Genomic DNA, 21,011 nt, shown 5'->3' with positions numbered 1-21,011 from the left:
CCTGTATTATGTACCTAGCACTATATTATATATGAGTTTATAAAGGTGAGGAAAACATATCGATTTCATAGTAATCAGATTCTCCCCAGCTAGGAGTACTCCTCCAGCTTCCTCCCAGGCTCCCCAGGCCTGGCTGCAGGCCCATATCGATCCACTTCTAATTAGGAACTGTGGCAGTGCTTCTGACAGAAGGTCAGGGCCCAGGCTGCCTCTGCTGGCCTCTGGCCAAAGCCTGAAATGCCTTGGCCAAGGTAGACAGAGAATGGACACTTTTATCGTAGAAAAGTATCCCAGATTGAACTCATCATAAAGCAGCATAAAATTTTAGAGCTGAAAAGGTCCTTTATGAGCATGAGCTTTGTTATATTACAGTTGAGAAAGCTAAGGTCCAAAAAAAGATAACTTGTCCAAGGTGGTACAGAAAGATAACGCAGATCTTCTCACTTCTAGTTCCTTCCTCTACATCAGTATTTCCTAACCTGGCTACACAACAGAAGGACTCTGGGAACTTGTTAAAAATACAGTCTTCCAGGCCCCACCCTAGAAAGTCTGATTTGGAACATCTACAGTGGCTCTGGCTCTTTTGCCAGTATATGATCACCTTCCAATAGAAGTGAATGCTGAAATCACAGGATCCAGTTTGGAACTAGGCTCAAATACACCTTGGCTCATAACAGTGCCATTTAGAAGCAATCCGCTATTGTTTGAGCCAGCCCTCCCCCACCTCCACAATAACAGGGTTACTCTAGAGGCCTTAGTCAAAGGATCTGTCATAAATGGTTCAGACTTCCTAATGCTAGCTTGGCTGTCGACAAAGATATTTCCTTTCAAAACTAGTCTGAAACTAAAATGTCTCTATGAAAATTAGAAATAATTAAGGAGGGAGATTTAAGGAATAGTGGGAGATGGTGTGGTATTGAGTGTATGGGACTGGGGCATGGGCAGATGTGTCTGTATGTAGGGGAGTACTTGTGTGGATACGTAAGGGAGAGGACAGTGTGGTGTCTGTAAGACAGGCTTGCAGATACTTTCGTGGCACACACAATTCTGTGTATCTAGGTAGAAAACAGTGGGACAAGGGTATAGGAGGATAAATGTGTGGGTATAAGGTGTAAGGGAGATAAGTATTGGTGTGTACGGAACAGAAGAAATATGTGCACCTTTGTAACTCAGTTGTGTGCGTATGTGTTGCAAAGCATACAAACCTGTAGGGACAGAAGGGAGTGTGTATGTGTCTGTGTGACCCAGAGACCTGTATGCATGAGAAAACAGACCAATGAGCATTTCTGACTCAACCAGCCCTAGCTTTGCCTGAAGGCTCATACCACTCAAGGGCAGGCCTGTCTGCAGAAATTTCTCATTAAAATTGACATTTTGACAACTACTAAAAAAAATAAGATGATAACAACACCCCCACCATAGTGGGAGGTAAAAAAAAAAGTCAATGCCAATAAAACATAAGAGACAGATGAGAAGCAATTATGCCATGATTACTTCTCAGCTTCACAAGAGGAGGTGGTATTTGGAGTTAAATACTGTGTAGCTGATTCACATCTCAACCCAATGGCCTGGATTTCCTGGGTTGCCTGGGGAAGAGGGCAAGAAAGAAGGAATTAGGTGGAGAAAGGTAAACAATAAAGCTAAAAAAACAAAAAACTGGAGCAGTGGGGGGACTTCCCTGGTGGCACAGTGGATAAGAATCCACCTGCCAATGCAGGGGACACAGATTCAAGCCCTAGTCCGGGAAGATCCCACATGCCATGAAGCAACTAAGCCTGTGCGTCACAACTACTGAGTCTGTGCTCTAGAGCCCGTGAGCCACAATTACTGAGCCTGCGTGCCACAACTACTGAGCCCGCGTGCCACAACTACTGAAGCCCGCACGCCTAGAGCCCATGCTCAGCAACAAGAGAAGCCACCGCAAGGAGAAGCCCAGGCATCGTAACGAAGAGTAGCCCCCGCATGCCACAACTAGAGGAAGCCCACGTGCAGCAATGAAGACCCAGCACAGACAAAAAAAAATTACAAAAAAGAACAACAAAAAACTGGAGCATCGGGAAGACGAAAGAAAGGGAAAGGACTGAGAAGAAATCAAAAGTAAAAGACAAGTGGGTCACGAGAGAGGGAAGGAAAGAACAGAAAGAAAAAAGGTAGAAAAGACGGGAGAAAAGAGAATTTCCTTTAGGCTGGCCTAAAAATTTAGCACACATTCTAGAAAGAATTCTAGCTTAGGGCAAGAGTAAATTAGTAGGTGGGGCCTGACCTCTGTACTCTCTCATTGCTTTTACTCTAACCATTCCCTCCACCTGGAATGTTCTTCTCACCATCTTTGCCAACTGAACTTCCCCTAAATCTCAAAAGAAATATTCAAATACTACCAGCTTCTAGAAGCTTCCAAGATTTCTCTCAGAAGTTATCTCCAAGAACTTCCATAAACTGCCAGAGCACTTTATCATATTGCACCTATAGTATTCACTCAACCGAATACCACAGGTATCTATGTACATATATTTCTGTCATTCATTCTGCAAGTACTATTTGTGCCAGGCCTGTTACAGAGACACATGGGAAACAGAGATAAACAACACACTGTGTCTTGGTTCATAAGGTCTCAATTTCAGGAATGAAAGCAGATTCAGGTGTGATACAGCACCAGAGTACAACTACAGAAGTAGAAGCAAAGTAGAAAGAAGATCAAAATTAATTCTGCTCATGGAGTGATCAGGGAAAGCTTCACTGAAGAGGTAGCATTTGAACTGGTACGAAAAGATGAGTAAGAGTTTGTCAGGTAAAGACAACAAGGAGCCAAAAGAGTTTCTACTCAGAGGGAATAGTCAAAACAAAGTCATTCTACTGAACAGGAGCACAGGGAACAGTGGGTGTTAAACACTGTGCTGCTGACAGAAGGCAGCAAACAGAGGTGGCACCAGACTATATGAGCCTTATAGTCAAGTCCATAGTTGAGATTTTATCCTTTCCAACCTGGGGTGGAGGTGGGGAAGGAGAAGGGACATTTTAAATACATATAATCTCCTTTATTTAGTTGCCCTACTTTAGAGCAAGTCCTCTCAAAACTCCTGGAAACCAGGTCCAATCCCAGGCTCTGCCTACTGTAGTGGCATCACAAGAATTTCGCATGGAGGAGAAGGGCAACAGTGAGAGAAAAAGAAAGGACGGGGGCGGGGGGTGCAGAAGGGAGGTAGCAGGGTTCAAGGAGGAAGGAGCTGAAAGGGAAGAAAAAGAAGAGGAAAAGAAGAGGCAAGGAAGATACAGGAGGGAACAGATCTATCTTGGCACTGAGGCTTTTTGCTGCTGAGCTGTCCTCTACATCTTTCTAGGTAGAAAGAATAAGGTCAATATGATGCTAGTCACAGAAATAGACCCTTTGCACCAAGATGAGGCTGAGCATATTACTGCCACCTCAACCCTCCCTTTGCTTAGGATGATAGGGCTGTACTAAGAAGTGGAGTTTGCCCAGCTCTACCAACCATCCCAAAGTATGCCAGGAGCCCCTAGCCCCATGCCCTAAGAGCATGAGGCAGGGGCACCAAACAGAAGTCTAGCGTTTGAAGCAGGGGCCTGCCCAAGACCTAAGGCTGCTGCTTAGGTTCCTAGAGGAAAGCTCTGTTACCTTCTCCGGACTTTATTTCAATCTGCAAAACAAGGGGAGTAAATGTGATGCTCTCTAAGGGCTAAGATATTACAGAAGCTGCTATCCACAGAGAATGATATTTAATGTGGGAATTTTCCTAACCTATCAAGTCTTAACTTCATTCTTTCCACTCCGACCTATGGCCAGTTTGAAGCCAAGAAGCCAGACTCAGAATGGAAGCCAACCCTGACACTATCATCCATGTGGCTCTGTCCAAAGTCTTGTTCTTGCCCAGACCTGTTTATCTCATAGGTCACAAATGGATGCTTAGGCCCAAGGATGTGTTTTGTCTGACCCACGCATTTGTTTAAAAAACAAACAAACAAACAAACAAACCTGAGTTAACTGCCAACATTTAAAATCAGACCTCTTTTTTCTAATTAGATTTCTAGCTTCTCTTAAATATATCAGAGATCTGTCAACACTAGACCCTCTGGGGTAAAGGTTAAAGGGCCTATTATAATCCTGTAATTTATTTGATGCCTTCTCATTTTATCTAAAAAATTTATGCTAACTTATTATCCATTCCATAACATGACTTAATGTAAGAGTAAACTTATAAACTACTAGTAATAATATTTAAACTAATCCAACTACAAAAAAAAGATTTGAGTACACTTCAGGAAGGTATATGGTTTATCCTGTGATTTCATGTGTCCCAGTCTGAGAACTCCAACATAGTTTATCCGTTCACTCAAAAAATACTTAGGTCCTGTGGTAAGTGCTGAGAAAACATTAATTAACAAGACAGATGTGGATCCTGCCTTAGTGGAGCTCATGGTCCAGTGGGACATAATGGAAAGAAGCCATACGGAACAGAAGGCACAAAGAAACACTAGACTGAGGATCTCAAGTGTATTCCACAACCTAGGGACCCCTTAGGCAAGTTGTTTAACCTCTCTAGACTTGTTTCCTTGTCTATTAATTGGGAAAGTTTAATTAGGCAGTTGCTGCTGAAAAGTCACTCCCAGCTCCAAATTCTACTAGTATCACAAGAACTTAGCCCAATACCCTTTTCAAGTTCCTAACACTTATTAGCTTCCTCCCTTTATCTGGGAAATCATGATCAGTTGTCATGGAAATTACCATGGTTCTCCACATACTGGATGATGATGTTACAGTAATTACAAGAAGCCAAAGGGAACAGGCAGCAAGAACAGTCAATTACTCAGAAAGCCACCTACTTTCAACACACAGGAGCTGCTCTTACTGCAGCTAGGGGGAAAAAAAGACCAGTTACTAACTTAACTTATAAGTAAAACAGTTTTGATTTATATTAGATGTTGTGGTTTCTTCCATGAGATGGCAGACTTCACCCCAGCCTGTGAGTTGTTAGATGCAAAAAATGCCAATTTTACAAGGACAAGGTTCACTGAGACTTGACTACTTTGCTGTCCTTATGAAGTCCTAAGACAAGCCAGGAGACAGACTTTCTAGGCAACAGAGGCACCAAAAGTTCCTGGTAAAATAAGATAATTCATCTAGTCCCAAGGACTAAGAGCACTGTAACTGGGTTAAGTCCCTTCAATATTAGAGTTCCATCTAGTGCCGAGTTGGCCCCGAGAGACCAAGCAGGTAGCAAAAATAAGTACAGCTGACCAAGTGTTTCAAAGAAAGAAGTGCTAGCCTGGTGATAAATGGCAACAGACACTGGGCTTGGGTAGCAAAGAAACAACAGGAAATGGTGTGGGCTTTGACAAACTTGAGAATAAATATGTCCTATCTAGAACAGTCAGCCAATAAGGAAGTAGCATGTGGAATGAGGGAGAGAAATGAAAAACATGATTCTGTAAACTCAAGCATTTTGCCAAATTGGCCTGGTGCCAATTATGATACGAAGAGTCCCTGGTGCCAGGCTCAAGGAGTGAAGCCTGTAGAATAAATGGGGACTATTCCCACTCCTGTGAATAGGAAAATGCTCATGGTCAGTATCAGGATCCAGCCCCTTCTTCTTCCTCAAAAATCCTACTCCCGGGCTTCCCTGGTGGCGCAGTGGTTGGGGGTCCAGCTGCCGATGCAGGGGACGCAGGTTCGTGCCCCAGTCCGGGAGGATCCCACATGCCACGGAGCGGCTGGGCCCGTGAGCCATGGCCGCTGAACCTGCGCGTCCGGAGCCTGTGCTCCGCAACGGGAGAGGCCACAGCAGTGAGAGGCCCACGTACCGCAAAAAAAAAAAAAAAAAAAAAAATCCTACTCCCTCTTCAGGAGAAATCACTCACCCTCATAGCCCACATGCCCAGGCCTCTGATCTCATACATAGTATCTCCACTGAAAACCCTAATGTTCCCAGGCTGGGGTCCAACTCAAAATAAATACAGTTCAGGCTAGACACAATCCAAGACCTGCCAGTCTGCAACCTCTGATCCAGAGCGTAAGATCCTCTGAAAAGATCTGGAACAGAAAGGACTTAGGAGTCCCTTAAGTACTCTAACTTTGGTCAGAGGAATTGCTTTTCCAAGGAGCTGTCCAGGGTCCTGGATCACTTGGCTCCTGAGCTTTAGAATCCATGATTTCACAGCCTTCTCCTCTGGCTTGATCCACTGTCAAAGTATTTTTTTTAAAGACTCTAAAAAGATATTAGGTAACTATTATATGCAAGGCACTCCAGTGATACAAATGCCCTAAACTTTACTTCTCCTGACTTTTGACTTCACTACCTGTATCAGTTGTACATCAACCTGGACCCCAATGCCACCTGTCTGCCACCCAAATTACTACAGACCGAAAACACTGCTCTGCTTGACTCTATTCCTATATAACACATTCATTTTAATGGCTTGGTTAGCCAATAAGATGAAGGTTCAGAAATAAGATGAAGGTATCTCAAAAGGATACCTTTAAGAGTCTTCTCCCTGGACTCCACAACTAAAAGTTCCTTTTCTTTGCAAAACAGCACAACTGCCCCATTACGGTCGGATGTTCTTGGGAGTAAACAGTACAATGCTAAATGTATGCATTCCCCTGAATCAAGATGGCATTCCCCATGCTTCACTCCATCATTATTCTACCATCTCCAGATTCCATTTCCATAAAAGCAATAATACCTTTGCCAAATAGAAAAGAAAAAAGACTAGCTGCCCTTGAAATAGCAACTCAATCCAAGGAGGGAAGGTTTATTGCTGGAAAAACTTTTCTTATTTATCAGATCCCTCAAGCTGGATTTATGAGCAGGGAGAACACAACAAAAATGGTTTTTAGGAAAAGGCAACTGGCAGCAGAGAGGGGCATGGCTTGAGAGAGGGCAAGACAGGATGTAGGGAGGTTAGTTAGGAATCCTATGGGGGATTAAGGATCCTATAGCCCCGCAATGGCCAAAATAGGCTCCATGTCTGAAACAGGGTATGGTCCTCAGTCCCTGGCTGACTACGTGCTCCTTGAAAACAGTCTTATTCATATGAGTATCACCCACAGCATCTAGTATCATGCCGTCAAATGGTGGGCACTAAAATGGTCACAGGGACACAGAACACTACTTCTGTAAGAGCTCTCAATGCACACAAAGAAACTAAGGCCCAGAGAACTGAAAATGATTTGTTTAAGCTCACAGAATGGATGAACGGTGAAAAGAAAAGAGCATAGGTTTTGAAGGCAAGAAGGTCTGTTCAAATCCATGGTTGCTGTGAGGCCCTGGGCAAGTTACCCAACCTTTCTCAGTCTGTTTTCTCGTCTGCAAAATAAGAATACCTATTTTTGTAGGGCTGCTATGAGGATTAAGAGATACTGACCTCTAGATACAACCACAAATCTACAGGAAACACAGAGGACAGAGAAACATATTAAACAAACCACAGATCTGCAATGAGCAAATTTCTACAGGAAAAACAATCCAACTCCTTCAACAAATAAAAGGGGAAAAAGATGAACTTATAATTAAAAAAGACTTAAAAGACATAACAACCAATTACAATGTATGGACCTTATGTAAATCCTAAGTCAAACTGTAAAAATAAGATTGTGCCATTTATAAGACAATGGGAAATTTGAACACAATCTGGATTTTGATGGTATTAAGGAATTGTTAAATTTTATTATGTGATAATGGTTGTGTTTTAAAAAATCATCTTTCAGAAATATATTGTGGGACTTCCCTGGTGGCGCAGTGGTTAAGAATCCACCTGCCAATGCAGGGGACACGGGTTCGAGCCCTGGTCCAGGAAGATCCCACATGCTACGGAGCAACTGAGCCCGTGTACCACAACTACTGCGCCTGCGCTCTAAAGCCTGCGAGCCACAAGTACCAAGCCCGCATGCCACAACTACTGAAGCCCACATGCTAGAACCCATGCTCCACAACAAGAGAAGCCACCACAATGAGAAGTCCGCACACCACAATGAAGAGAAGCCCCCGCTCGCTGCACAGCAGCAAAGACCCAACACAGCCAAAATATAAAAAAATAAATAATTTAAAAAATACACTGTGAAAGCTTTTTAACAAAAGAAGTATCTAGAGCGGTGATGGTTGCACAATGATGTGAACATACTGAATGCCACTGAACTATATAACTAAAATGGTAACTTTTATATTACATATACTTTACGACAATAAAAAGTTTAAAAATTAAAAAAAATACATTGTGAAATACTTAAGGACAAAATATCATACCCACGTTTCAAAGCACAGGATGAGAAGTATGTAAGGGTATAAATGAAATAAGATTGACCATGAATAGATAACTACTGAAGCTGAATGATGGGTACATCATGCTTCATTAACCTATTCTGTCTACTTTGTATATGTTTGAAATTTTCCATATTAAAAAAGAAGATTTGGTTAGGTTTAAATCCTGGCAACTCCATTTACTAGCAGTGTGACTATGGGCATATTTCTTAACCTACTGGTATCTCAGTTTCTTACCTATATGATGTGGAACAACAGAACCTACTTTTTACGGTTGAGGTAAGAATGATTTTTAATATATACTTAGGTATATTATATTTAAATTATATACAATATATATACAATATATACAAATTATATACAATATATACAATTGTATATGTATACACAACATATACAATATGTTGAAACTTTATATGAAATGTCTGTCTTATACATTAATTTTACATATAAGATATGCCTTAAGATTATATATAAATTTATATTATAAAGGTTACACACACACACACACACACACAAAAGGGCTCTCAGCACATAGTAACCGTCAGTAAATATCAGCTCTATTAGTATGAACACACGGCACCAATATGCTATCTCAACACAGTGGGCACCCAAGTCATGGCAGCTTTTTTTTTCTTGGCTGCGTTGGGTCTTTGTTGCTGCGTGCAGGCTTCCTCTAGTTGTGATGAGCGGGGGTTCCTCACTGCGGTGGCTTCTCTTGTCGCAGAGCACAGGCTCTAGGCACATGGGCTTCAGTAGTTGTGGCACACAGGCTCAGTAGTTGTGGCTTGCGAGCTCTAGAGCGTAGGCTCAGTAGTTGTGGCACATGGACTTAGTTGCTCCGCAGCATGTGGGATTTTCCCGGACCAGGGCTTGAACCCGTGTCCCCTGCATTGGCAAGCGGATTCTTAACCACTGCGCCATCAGGGAAGTCCCATGGCAGCTATTATTAATATAAATGGCAGAGTTAGGTCTAGAACCCAGGTCAGATTTTTAATCAAGTACTTGACAAGTCTCCTTGACAGAAGGCCTAGATACCCTCTGGTCAATGTCCCCACTGGCAGCTCTAACACCCCCAGTGTCCCCTGACAAATACCCCAGGACCTAACACAGGTTCAGGAGCTGACTAATGTTTAACATGCCTCTGTGGGAGCAGGCAGGGCCACCCTGTTTCCCAAAAACAGGTAATTTAAGGTACATTTTCTAGTATTTGCTGACAGAACAAAGAAGAAAGACTCTAAGACATGATCAGTGTTCACACCAGCCTTCAAAGTGATTTGGTAAAACTACAGAAAATAAACACCCAGCTAGGGTCTACCAGGCAGGATAAAAGCTGACAAAGAAATGGTAATTTTTCCAAGCAAATATACAAGTAATAGATGAGTGCTGAGAGACTAAGTTCTTTAGGTCCTGGCGTTCCCCTTCCTCCCCCTCCATTTTAAGAGAAGACAAACTCTCTTTCGACATACTTCAAGTATGACTGTTTGCTGGATTAATTTCTTCCCCGAAATGATGTAATTATAGGCAAAGGGGTCATTCTCATCCTATCAATTTAAATACAAATTGGCTTGAGTACATTATTACCTTTTCCACCTGCTCCAGGAGACTATGAGAAGGTATCACCAACCCCCAAATTATGGGACATGTCCTCCCCACTCTGCTCATTAGCTGGAATATGGATGCCGCTTGATCTAGTTGCTCATCTGTGTTTCCGCTCAAGTTGTTCCCGTTGCACAGAATGTCCTCTCTCCATCTCTGGAGCCTAAATCTCCTGTGATCATACTTTCTGGAAACAAAGTGGGAGGAGAGAGAAGCACTGCAACTGAGAAAAGATATCCGGGCGCTGCTTCTGGGTAGTCTGTGAGATTTGGCCAAGACATAAATATATTGGTGTTTCATAATTTATAAGCACAGCAAGACAGAATATTAGACATTGGGATGGTCCTAGATAATACATGGTCACTGTCCTTATCCTACAAGGCCCAGCTCAAATGCTCAGTCCTCCATAGATGTTCCCTAGGCACCACACACCCACAAATGAAGCAATCTCTCCCTCCTCTGACCTTACCAATCACTTTACCCCTGTATGGTACCACCTGAGAGTTCCTATCGTGGTTCTTACAATTCACTTCTCTAACTACACTCCAACAAGAATGACATAAAATAAAAAGATAATGCTAACTGTTGACAAGGACATGGAGCAAAAGGAATTCTCTCATACATAGCTGATGAGAGTTTGATCTGGTATGCTTCTGAAAACTGTTTGTCAATAACTACTAAACCTAAAACACTCACTGCTGCCCCTTAACAGTTCTGCCTATAGTCCTTTGCTCCATCATTGCCTCTGTCTAAATGCTTCTAGCATTCTTTCTCCCAATCCCAAGACTGGTCCAGACCACTCTTCCTGATCACCGCAGCCCAAAGAGATCTCCCCTTCTATAGAAAACTCTGCTATTTACCTATTACCTCTGACAAATGACTCATGAATTCTTCACATATAAATTGCATCATCTGGTTTTATAATGCACTTTTAGTAACATCTAACTTGCTCTTCACAATAACACTGTGAGGAAGGCAAGATACAGATTATTAACCCCATTTTATAGATGAGAATATGGAGGTTCAGAGAGGGGAAAATGACTTATTCCAGTTTTCCTGGCCAAATTAGTTCCAGGGAACAAGAGTAAGACCTTAGTCTTCCAAACCAAGCTCTCTACACCAAACTGCCTTATTATCAGCTACAACTTCATGATTACCTTGTCTCCCCAAAGAGACCACAGGTTCCCTGAAGACAAGAGTATGCTTTACACATTTTCATCCCTCACAGCACCAAGGGAGGACTCAGTGGGCTCCATACAGTTTGGCCAAATTGATCTCAATATTGTCCCCAACCTTTGAGGACGAACACAGGCGTATTTCCTCTTCTTCTAGACCTCCCAGGCAATGCGAAATTGTTGGAAGAAATCATGAGCACAACACAGCATCCCAAATAACACTTTTTTTTTGAGAATAGGGACAAGGGAAGAGGAAGAGCCCTTCAAGACAAGGTAACCTCAACGTTCCCTCCATTTCCTAGGGCTCCATGCTGCAAAGCATTCAAAGAAGGCTGGCAGAGATAGCAGCAATGGGCTTCAAGAACCACAGTTTAGTCATAATTAGTAAGTCAAAAACTGACCAAATGGGAAACCCCGGCGGTCCAGTGGCTAGGACTCCATGCTCTCACTGCTGAGGGCCTGGGTTCAATAACTGCTCAGGAACTAAGATCCCACAGGCTGTGCAGCATAGTCAAAAAAATGCCAGAAACCACACCTCAAATAATTCCATTTGCAAGCAAAATAGCTATTTTATTTCAAAACTGAGTATAAAATTTAATTTAATATGAAACAATTTTCTTCATTCCTAAATAAGAAGCTAGACAATATCAACCCTTTCTGGAAACCAGCCAAAGAACTGATGTGAGAAGAATAGGGAAAGCACTAGGCAGATGTCTGGACACCCAAACCTGAGGGACAATGCTGTCCCCTACCCTAAGGTTCTTGACTTTACACACTGGCTGCTGGACACGTCAGCAATAGAGAAGAAAATCTAGATAACAGGCAGAAGAAAGGAAGAGAAGGAAGGAAGGCCAAAACCAAATTGGAACACTGGAAGTCAGATACTCAAATAGGTCTCCTTGCCTAGTGATACATCCATCAATTCTGCCATTTCCAGTCTGAACCCTCAACCAAAACATACAGGCCAAGGAAGCACGGGTAAGAATAAGCTAGGACCTGCTGTACTTATCTGTCTCTCTCTCCAGACTGAATGTAATCTGAGGGCAGGAATCATGTATTGTTTGGTTTGTATGTTCTCCATAGGGAGAACACATAGTAGGTACTCCAAATTCCTAGAACAAATGGTTGAACTTAGGGATGGAAAGCAGTTGGACTTCCAAGCATAACCTTACTACAGCAGCTAGGTAACCTACTTAGCATGGTAACTCTACCTAACACCCTAATTTTAGTTAACTTTAATTGGTGTGAAAAATCAATTTAGGGTGAGTCTTTAAGGTATGAAGAAAAGTTATTCTTGTGTTCAACTGATTCAGGCACAGCTATCATTATATTGAGAGCACCATTCCTCAGTGTCAGCTTACAACTATCTGGAAGAACAAAGTCCCAAAGCCTTAACACGGTCTGTGTAAGCAGCAAACAACATTTGACTTCTCAGTGTAGCATGATCATACATTCCAGAAAGGAAACCCAGACCCAGAGAAATAATGAGTTATGGAAATGATTCTTTTAAATCTACTGCTCAGCTTGCTTTCACTAGCACAAAGAATTACAAAGGAAACTAGACAAACAGATCAACAGACACCATGCAAACACGTTAACCAGGCTTAGTGAAATCCTTAATAAAACAAACAAACAGGAGATAGCTAAATACCAGATAAATGCCTCTGGAATGAAGAAAACCTGGCCAACAATAGGTTGACCAGGTTGTAAATCTGACCTTGTAAATGAGAATACTTACTTGGAATAAGGCAATGATTCTTACCTTGACAAATAAACAGAACTCTTCAGTCTCTACAGATGGCATTTCAAGGGCCAGGTAACCACAGCAGAGTATCTACCTCATAAAGCCAAAGCTCTAAGGAAATGCAAATTTCTGGTCTAGTGTTTTTCCAGTCCTAGTGGTGTTTGGGAATCTTATAGTGTTTTTTTTTTTTTTCCTTTTATCCTATGATTTTAAACAGTTTGCTACATATTTAAATATAACTTTTTAGTCTTGGACTCCAAGTTTGTCCAGTGGGACAACAGCTCCACGTTTATAATGGAACTCAGTAGACAATTTGGTAAATTCATCTCACAAGCAATTTTTCAGCAATCTGTCCACTCTAAAAAGCAATATCCATCTCTTTATATACTGAAAGGTATCTGCGAACCCAGAATTTAACCCTGTGAGATACTCTCAATACTCTAACAAAGCCCCTTCTTCTTCCAGAAATGAATTCTCAAGCCACTCCCATAAAACCAGACATCAGCCCAACCCCCTTGTTTTACAGAAAGGAAGACTGAGATCCCAGGGAGTAATAGGTAATTACAATTAACATGAGTTTGGCAAGCATCAAAGGCCCACTGAATGCTATTCCCCCCCAGTGGAACTGCACTGGGCATGTTGGGAGGATGGCCAGATTGGCACTTTAGTCAGTGGAGCACTCCAAATACATATGTCTGAGCCTAAGAAAACCTGAGTATTCAACCAAAAACTCCCGACCCCTACCCCAGCATGGAGAGCAGGGGGCAGTAGGCAGCCTGAACGGCTCGTTGGGGATGTAGACCAGAACCCAGAGATAATATCCCAACCTTCCTCCCCTCCTCCCAGGAGGCACAGCAGATTTATTCATATGGAGGCCATTATGAAGTGACAGAAAGACTGAGGAAAAAAGAAGGGCTGCAGAAACAGCCAGAAGACATAACTAGCAATACTTGGGCAGATGCCTGTCTCTAGTTATTCAATAATTATTCCTCATTAGAGAGGAACTTCCAATCCTTTTTCTGTACCCAGGGCTCACCCTTTGGCCCCCTGATTATTTTATGAAGCAACAGGGCCAGAGAAGGAAAGGGGCTTGGCCAAGCCCATACACTGAATTATTAGTAGCAGGGACCAGACCAACTATCCTCAGGCTCATGACTAGGCTCCCAGTTTATCCTACTGCCCCTTTCTCTCTAGTCCTGAGAGTCTGTGAGCTGCATCCATCATGGGTCTGAAACTTTCCTTACAGTACCCAGGGGTCAGTTGTAGGACAGCAAGCTAACATTACTACTGCCATCATCTCTCCTCCAGTTGTACATTTTATACATAAAGCTAAAACTGAATAAAACTAGGTTTTTAACAGACACTCATGTGAAAACCCTATCTCCACCCCGACATCCCTACTACTGCCTAAGGAAGAAAGGGGAGGAAGAGGAAGCGGGAGGGAAAAGAAAGGAAGAAAATACCTCTCCAAGAGATATACTGTCTGAATCATCATCTAGAATCATAAAATGTTATTGCTAGAAGGGACCCTGGGGGTCATCTAGTCATTATTTTTCATCATTATTCAAATGAATAAACCTGGCCCTTTGAGTAGGTGTAGACTTTTGCCACCTGAGGAAAAGACTGGCACACAGAGCAGAGTCTCCTGACTCCTGCCCATAATAAGAATCCTTCTTAGTCCCTCCCCACCCTGTCCCACCCCACTCTCTCCCCTCCACTACAGTACCTAAGCTGAGATCTGCTGCCCTTTTGAATGCAAGCTTCTCAAGCTATGTTTTATTCATCTTTGCTTTCTCAGTGCCTAGCAGAGTAAGCAGAGGTGAATTACAGAGGGACACTAGCACATGGGGAGAGCAATGCCAAAGAATGTTGTCTGGAGAAAACATAAGCTTTCCTTGACTTTAACATAAGCAGTCTTCAGAGCTGTGCAAGGTCTGGAATGTCTAGGTTCTAATTATTTCCTCCTTTCCAAAACTAGTGTCTACAACAGTTTAGCCAGGGATAGTTATCAAATTTGCTGTGCCATACTCTCCCTCACCCCTGTTTCCCCTCTCCTCCCCTTGGAGAACTATGATCAATAACTGGATGAAGGTAAATGAAAGCAGATGTAATAAGACCCTGCATGAGAAATCTTCCCCCCACCTTCTCCTGTGTCCTCACCTCAATAAACTGCATCCCCATCTATACAACTGCACCAGGTAGAAATCTAGAAGTGTTCCTTGATTTCTTCCTTACCCTCCACGCCAACAATCTTTGATAGTGTCTCACAACTTAATTCCATCTTCTTTTCTACACACACACACACACACACACACCCTTCATTGGAAACACCATCACCTCTTACCTGCATTACTGCAAAAGCCTCCTAACTGGTCTCTTTGCCCATGGTGCTCTAGCCCTCCAATCCACTCCCCAAAGAGCCACTGATATCCTTCTAAAATGCATACAGGATCATGGTCCCCTCACCAAAATGAAGTCCAAACTCTTCAACCTGGGCAATAAGGGCCTTTCATGACTTGGCCTCTGCTCTGCCCACCTTGCCAGTCTCATCTTTTGCTACATCACCCATCTCATGCTTCATGCTCCACCCAGAAATCTTAAACTTACTTAACCCCTCTGGGTTTGCTTCCTCACCTACAGAATGGGAATTATAACAGTATGTACCCCTCAAGATGGTTATGGAAAGAAATGAGTTAACACACATTAAATGCTTAAAATGGCATCTGGTAGATATAGTAAATGGCCAAAAGTCTCACCTATTACCACCACCATCTCTAGACTTGCTATTCCCTTCTGCCTAGAACAGTCTTACCTGTCTCCTCCTCAGCTCCCCAAATCTCCTCTTTTCCTAGCTTAGTCTTTTCTCTGAGGTCTAGGCCTAGCCAATTTCTCCAATGAACCACCCCACCCTGACCCTCCAAGGCTGGGTTAGTTCCATTCCTCCGTGCTCTCATGGTGCTTGTTCCTGTCACAACACTTCCCACACTGCCTGTTTCCTTGCCTGTCTTCCCCCTGAGACACCCAAATTTCCAAGCTTAGTACAGTGCGGAGCAGATGTTTAATAACTGTTCTGTAAATGGAAAATTTTCCAATAATGTGGTGCCCAATGAAACAGAATCTCAACGGGTAGCCTATTCAAATGTTGGCTGGGTGGCTGGCTGGTCTACATGATTTTAAGTCCCTCAACTACAAGATTCTATCCAATAAACATTTCAATACACTCTGACCTTATTATCACACTCAGGGGTTTAAACTTTAATATGTAGGCAATGTTGGGCCATCAGATTTTTAAGGAAAGTGCAACATACTCAGATCTGTGTTTGTTGCCCTATTATCCATCTCTGGAACACCTCCCATCCCAACCCCCTGCTGGCATCATGACAAAATTCCAACTACACTTCACAAACATAAACACCACATCCCACCACCACACCACCCAAAACACACAAAGACACAGAAGTAGTCAAAACAAAGGGAATTTTGAAAGACTAAATGCAGCATTTAATCCCATCTTAACTACCTGCAAGCAATGAGGAGCCATAAATACCCTCTAGGAACCCAAAAGCTAATCGCTCTTGTGTGCCTTAATGGAAAGAGGAGGGCACAAAGAGGGAGCATTTCATAAAGATAATCCATTTAATCATCCTGAGTAGTTCTGATCCAAGCTGCTGTCACAGCACTGCTATTGTTGATCACTACAGTCCCATATGCCCAAACCCAGGACAGCCAGAAAGGAAGATGCAAACAAAGCAAGGGTGGGGAGTCCTCTGAGTTCTATTTCAAGAGCAGGAGTTCCCTTTGGAAGATACAGAAGGGGCAAAGGTGAGGGGGGGGGAGGCTTAACCAGAGTGGTACAGCCAGGCCTAGGTTCTTGCTCTGGAGCTGCATGCCACACCTTACTGCAGATGAGAACTAATAATCATTTTGCATTTTCAGAGCACCTAGGGCTTAAGGGAGGCACTAAGAGTACCAGCTTTGCCAGTCACAAAAGGACAAATATTGTATGATTCCATTTACATGAAGTACCTAGAGTAGTCAAATTCACAAGGACAGAAAATAGAATGATGATTGCCAGGAGGGAGAGGAGAGGAAGTGTTTATACAGAGTTTCAGCTGAGGAAGATGAAAAAGTTCTAGACACGGATGGTAGTGATGGTTGCACAACGATGTGAATATATTTAACGCCACAGAACTGTACATTTAAAAATAGTTAAAATAGTAAATTTTATCTTACATGTATTTTTACAAAAAAATAAATTAAAAGCATACCAGCTTTAAAGTTATATTGTCTGCAGTTATCAATTACATGATCCTGAGCAAGTCATGTAACCTCTCTAAACCTGTTTCTTCTTCTGCAAAAGGAATTTAATAATATACCTAATTCATACAGTAGCTCTGAGGACTAAATGAGATACTCCATAGAAAGTCCTTAATCCAGTGACTGGTACATGGAAAGTACTTAATAAATGTTAGCCTACTACTACAATGCACTTTCACAGCCATTTTTTCATAGGCCCCACCCAACCCTGTGATAGTTTACAGATAAGGAAACTGAGGCTCAGAGAGCCACAATGAGTGACTGAGTTCATGATGCCACATCAAATGAAATCCTTTGTCCATGAGAGATGCCCTGTACTCACCACTTGTTAATCCAGTGATCTAAGTAAGGCAAGTGCCCCTAACCTTGCTATGTCTTAATTCTCAATTAGAGTTGTAAAAAGGAGATATAAACCAAACTCTGAGAGCTCCCTCACAGAACTTGATGAGAAATGAAATCAGGTAACAGTTATAAAACAAAACTATAAACCATAAATAAAGTACTATAAAATAACAGTGGTGACTTATGAGAACTGGTACTCCTGTGCACAAAACCTGGCCTCCTTTTAATGCTGGGACTAAACAACTTCTTTGTGATTTCAAGTTACTTGGGATTCTTGGTCTTCAGACCTGAATAAGTAGTTTAGTGCCCTTTCAAAAGGTGGCAGAGTACAGTAGAAATAAAAATATTACTGCACTGGAAGTCAGAAGACTGGAATTCCAGTTGTGATTCTGTCACTAAAGCAGTCTGTGAATTTAGACAACTTACTTCCCCCTTCCAAGATTCAGTTAACAGGAAAGAGGGAAAAGGCAGATAAAAAAAGTTAGACCAGATAAGACCCCTTCCAGGTCCTACATACCACTACTTTTAAATCCAGAATCTTGGAAAGGGGAGAGTACAGCAGACCTCCAGACTCCAAAGAACTAAAGCACACATCAGGAGACATGGCAAGAGCTGGCCTAGGAACTCCCCTGCCTGATCTTTAGACACCAGGGATCAAACACACTGGAAAACTAGAACACTTACCAAAGTTAATTTTAGTTCACTTTTACCCCTCTGGGCCTTATCTGAAAATAAGAGAAATAAATCTCTATTTGAAGGCAGGGAGTTGAAGCAATTGACTTGAACCACTTTCTGCTCCCCCTCCCCCAACCAGGAGCTATAAATCTAAACCCTATAGAGAACAAGCAAGGTTTGGTGGGAGGAACAAGCCACAAAAAACAAAAAACGGATGAACCTCACTGCTTTAAATGACTTACACCTTCCCTGAGCCAAAACCCCAGGGAACTTCAGTTGTGCTTGAGATCTGGAGTCCTCTGCATCCATCAGCTTCTAACGGGCAAGGAATCAGGGAGAACGGAGTTAGTTAGGTATCCCAACTAACGATGTGACTCAAAATCGGTTCTGCACTAAGAGATTACACAAGTTCACACTAAGAAATAAATAACAGGTACCAGCACCACGGCTTCACACTTCTGTGGCTCCTACCTGTGATTTAGAACACATTACTTAACCTCTCTGCGCCTTGATTGCTGCTTTTGTAAATGGGGATAACCTCAGAAGGCCGTCGTGAGCATTCTATGAAATAAGGCTTGCGAAGTTCCTGAGTCAAGTCCATTAAATGTTACCTGTTGGTATTAAACACTTCTCGCACACATTAGTTTCCTCCCTGAATCCACAAACACCCTGCGAGGCGACATTCTTTCTCCCTGTTCACTGAAAGGCAAACTGAGGCTCGGCGGCGAAAAGGCTGCGTGAAGCGCGGAACACGGCCCCAGCTCGAGGGCCTGCTGTTGTTCCTCTATGAGCCCAAGGTGTGCAACAAGCCCAGGACCGGGAAAGGGGGGTCGAGGAGGCGCTCAGGCCAGTAGGGAGCGAGGCGGGACCAGTTTTGATCGCCTCCGGGAACCCGCAGACCCAGCCCGAGAGGGAGAGCCGGAAGAAACCCGGGGCCGAGGCCAGAGCCGGGACCCAACCCGCCCGAGGCCTCCCCAGCGCGGCCTCCGCTCCCCCCTCCTCCCCTCGCCGGGCGGGGCGGGGCGCGAACACAAAAGACTCCAACTTCCGAGCGGGCGCGGGCCCACCCCGCCAACTCCCGGCCCAGGTCCGACCCGCGGGGAGGAGGCGGGCAAGGAACGCCAGGGCTGCCGGGACCCAGGGCGGCAGGCCCGGGTGGAGGGAAGGTGCGGGGGCAGGGTGCCGGGAGTTACTCCGGCTCCCGGGACTCCCCGAACGGCCGAAAAAAAGAGTTTCTAAAAATAGGCAGCGACCGGCGCGAAGAAGTGGGTGACCGAAAAGGAACAAGGAGCACCCCCTCCCCACACCTTTAAGGAGACGCCCGCGGCCCCCACTCACCCGCCCTGAGAGATCTGGAGGAAGCCGCGCGGCGCGGAAGGAGGCGGTGCCGCCGCACTCGGGGGCGGAAGGGAGGGAGCGAGGGAGGGAGGAAAAAGGCGGCCCCGGCCGCAGCGTGAGGAACTGAATACACGCGCGGGAGTCGCTGCCGTCGCTACCGCCCCCTCAGCTTCTCTCTGCTCTGCCCACCCTGCGCCGAGCTGCTCGCGCACCCCGCCGCACTGACAGCGGCGCGAGCCCCGCAGTCGCCAGTCCTTCCTTTGGCCGGCACCACTGAGGCGTGCCGGGGTGGGGGTGTCCGGAGCGGCTTCCCTCAACTCGGCCCCGCCCGCCACTCCGGCCCTGGCCCCGCCACCCCCTGCCCCCGCCTCTGTCTCCAGAGACGGGCCTGGCGACTCAAGCGCGAGGAGTCCGCAGCCCCGCCGTGACACAGCCCGGCCCCCGAGGCGCAGGGGCTCTTCCTACCCCCTCAACCTAGCTTTGGAAAGGTCCAGAGCTACGGCGGGGAGAAGAGGAAGGAGGGGTCTGGGAGGGGCCTGACAGGGAGGAAGGACTGAGGTGGGACCTTGAGGAGGCGGGGCTAGGGCGGGAAGAGAGACTGGTTTACACTGGAACCGAGCGTAAGGAGGGGTGGGTCTGAGAGAGTGATGATGCAGTGAAGAGAGGCGCGCGAGACAAGTATGGAAGACATTGGCGGCCTCGCAGAGCCGGGCTTGAAAGGAGGGGGTGTGGGCGGGGCTAAAGGGAGGCCTGCCCAGAGGAGGAGTCAAGGGTGGAGGGAGGCCCGGGCGAGGTTGGGGGAGGAGGGGCCCTTAACGGGGCGTGTTGGAGGCGGGGCTGAAGAGAAGCCCCAAACGGAGGAAAGACTGAAGCGGGACAGAAGGAGGCGGGCCCGGAAGCTGAGCCGGGAGGAGGGGGCCCAAAGGTGGCCACTCTGGGGAGGAGCCGGAAGGAGGCGTGACCCAAAGGGCGATGGGGTTCGGGAGGGGGCTGGAGGTGGGCGGGGCCTGGAGATGGGGCCCAAACTAGTTGGCGGTGGGCGGTGCCCGAGGGATGCGGAAGAGAAAAAGTGGGACGGAGCGCCAGGGCCTTTCCCTTTGAAGGGAACCTGGTGAGTAGAGAAGGCGAAGATCCACGCTGCCTTTTGGGAGTGGGCGGAGACGCCTCCGTGAGGGCGGGTCAGGGGAGGAGGTGCCACTTTCACCTAAAAGAAAAAGGTTAAATTCAAGCAGCTTTACCCTTTTGGGTGCGGGAAATGTTTTATAATTTGATCTGGATCTGGATGTTTGTCCTCACTACTGAATAGAGTTCTCCTGTCGAGAACTCTCACCTAAATCAGTGTTCCAGCCTCCACGGAACAGCCGGAGCACACGAGGATGGTAAGCCCTTCAGTCCTCAGCTGTAGACTTCCCTGAACTCTAGGAAGACAAATTCTCCATGCATCGTCCGACCTGTGATTCTGTGATTGTATTTTTCACAGCACTTCCCCCAGAACCTGCCTAAGAGACTGGATTCCTGAGCACGAAGCAGAGTTTGAAAAGAATCCTGCCT

The 21,011-nt window shown here is 44.8% G+C and overlaps 1 protein-coding gene across 6 annotated transcripts in view; it reads right to left on the bottom strand.

Annotated features, from left to right (window-relative positions):
• The window catches only part of RALY (RALY heterogeneous nuclear ribonucleoprotein), a 79,731-nt gene extending 59,859 nt beyond the window's left edge, over positions 1-19,872 (bottom strand). Inside the window, exons 1-2 of one of the 6 annotated variants that reach the window (XM_070043653.1) lie at positions 19,461-19,864; positions 18,365-18,437 (exon numbers count right to left, since the gene is read on the bottom strand). The gene's annotated coding sequence lies outside the window, so the exon portion shown is untranslated. Of the gene's footprint in view, positions 1-18,364; positions 18,438-18,733; positions 19,008-19,460 lie in introns of those variants that run through there. The other 5 variants (XM_060284984.2, XM_060284980.2, XM_030830889.3 and 2 more) reach the window with 5 other exon arrangements.
• Positions 19,873-21,011: the final 1,139 nt, after the last annotated feature.

This window comes from Globicephala melas, chromosome 15 (assembly GCF_963455315.2).
Source record: "Globicephala melas chromosome 15, mGloMel1.2, whole genome shotgun sequence".
Taxonomy (NCBI): domain Eukaryota; kingdom Metazoa; phylum Chordata; class Mammalia; order Artiodactyla; family Delphinidae; genus Globicephala; species Globicephala melas.
Note: the sequence above shows the minus strand (reverse complement) of the source record. Positions and strands in the feature narration are given on the sequence as shown.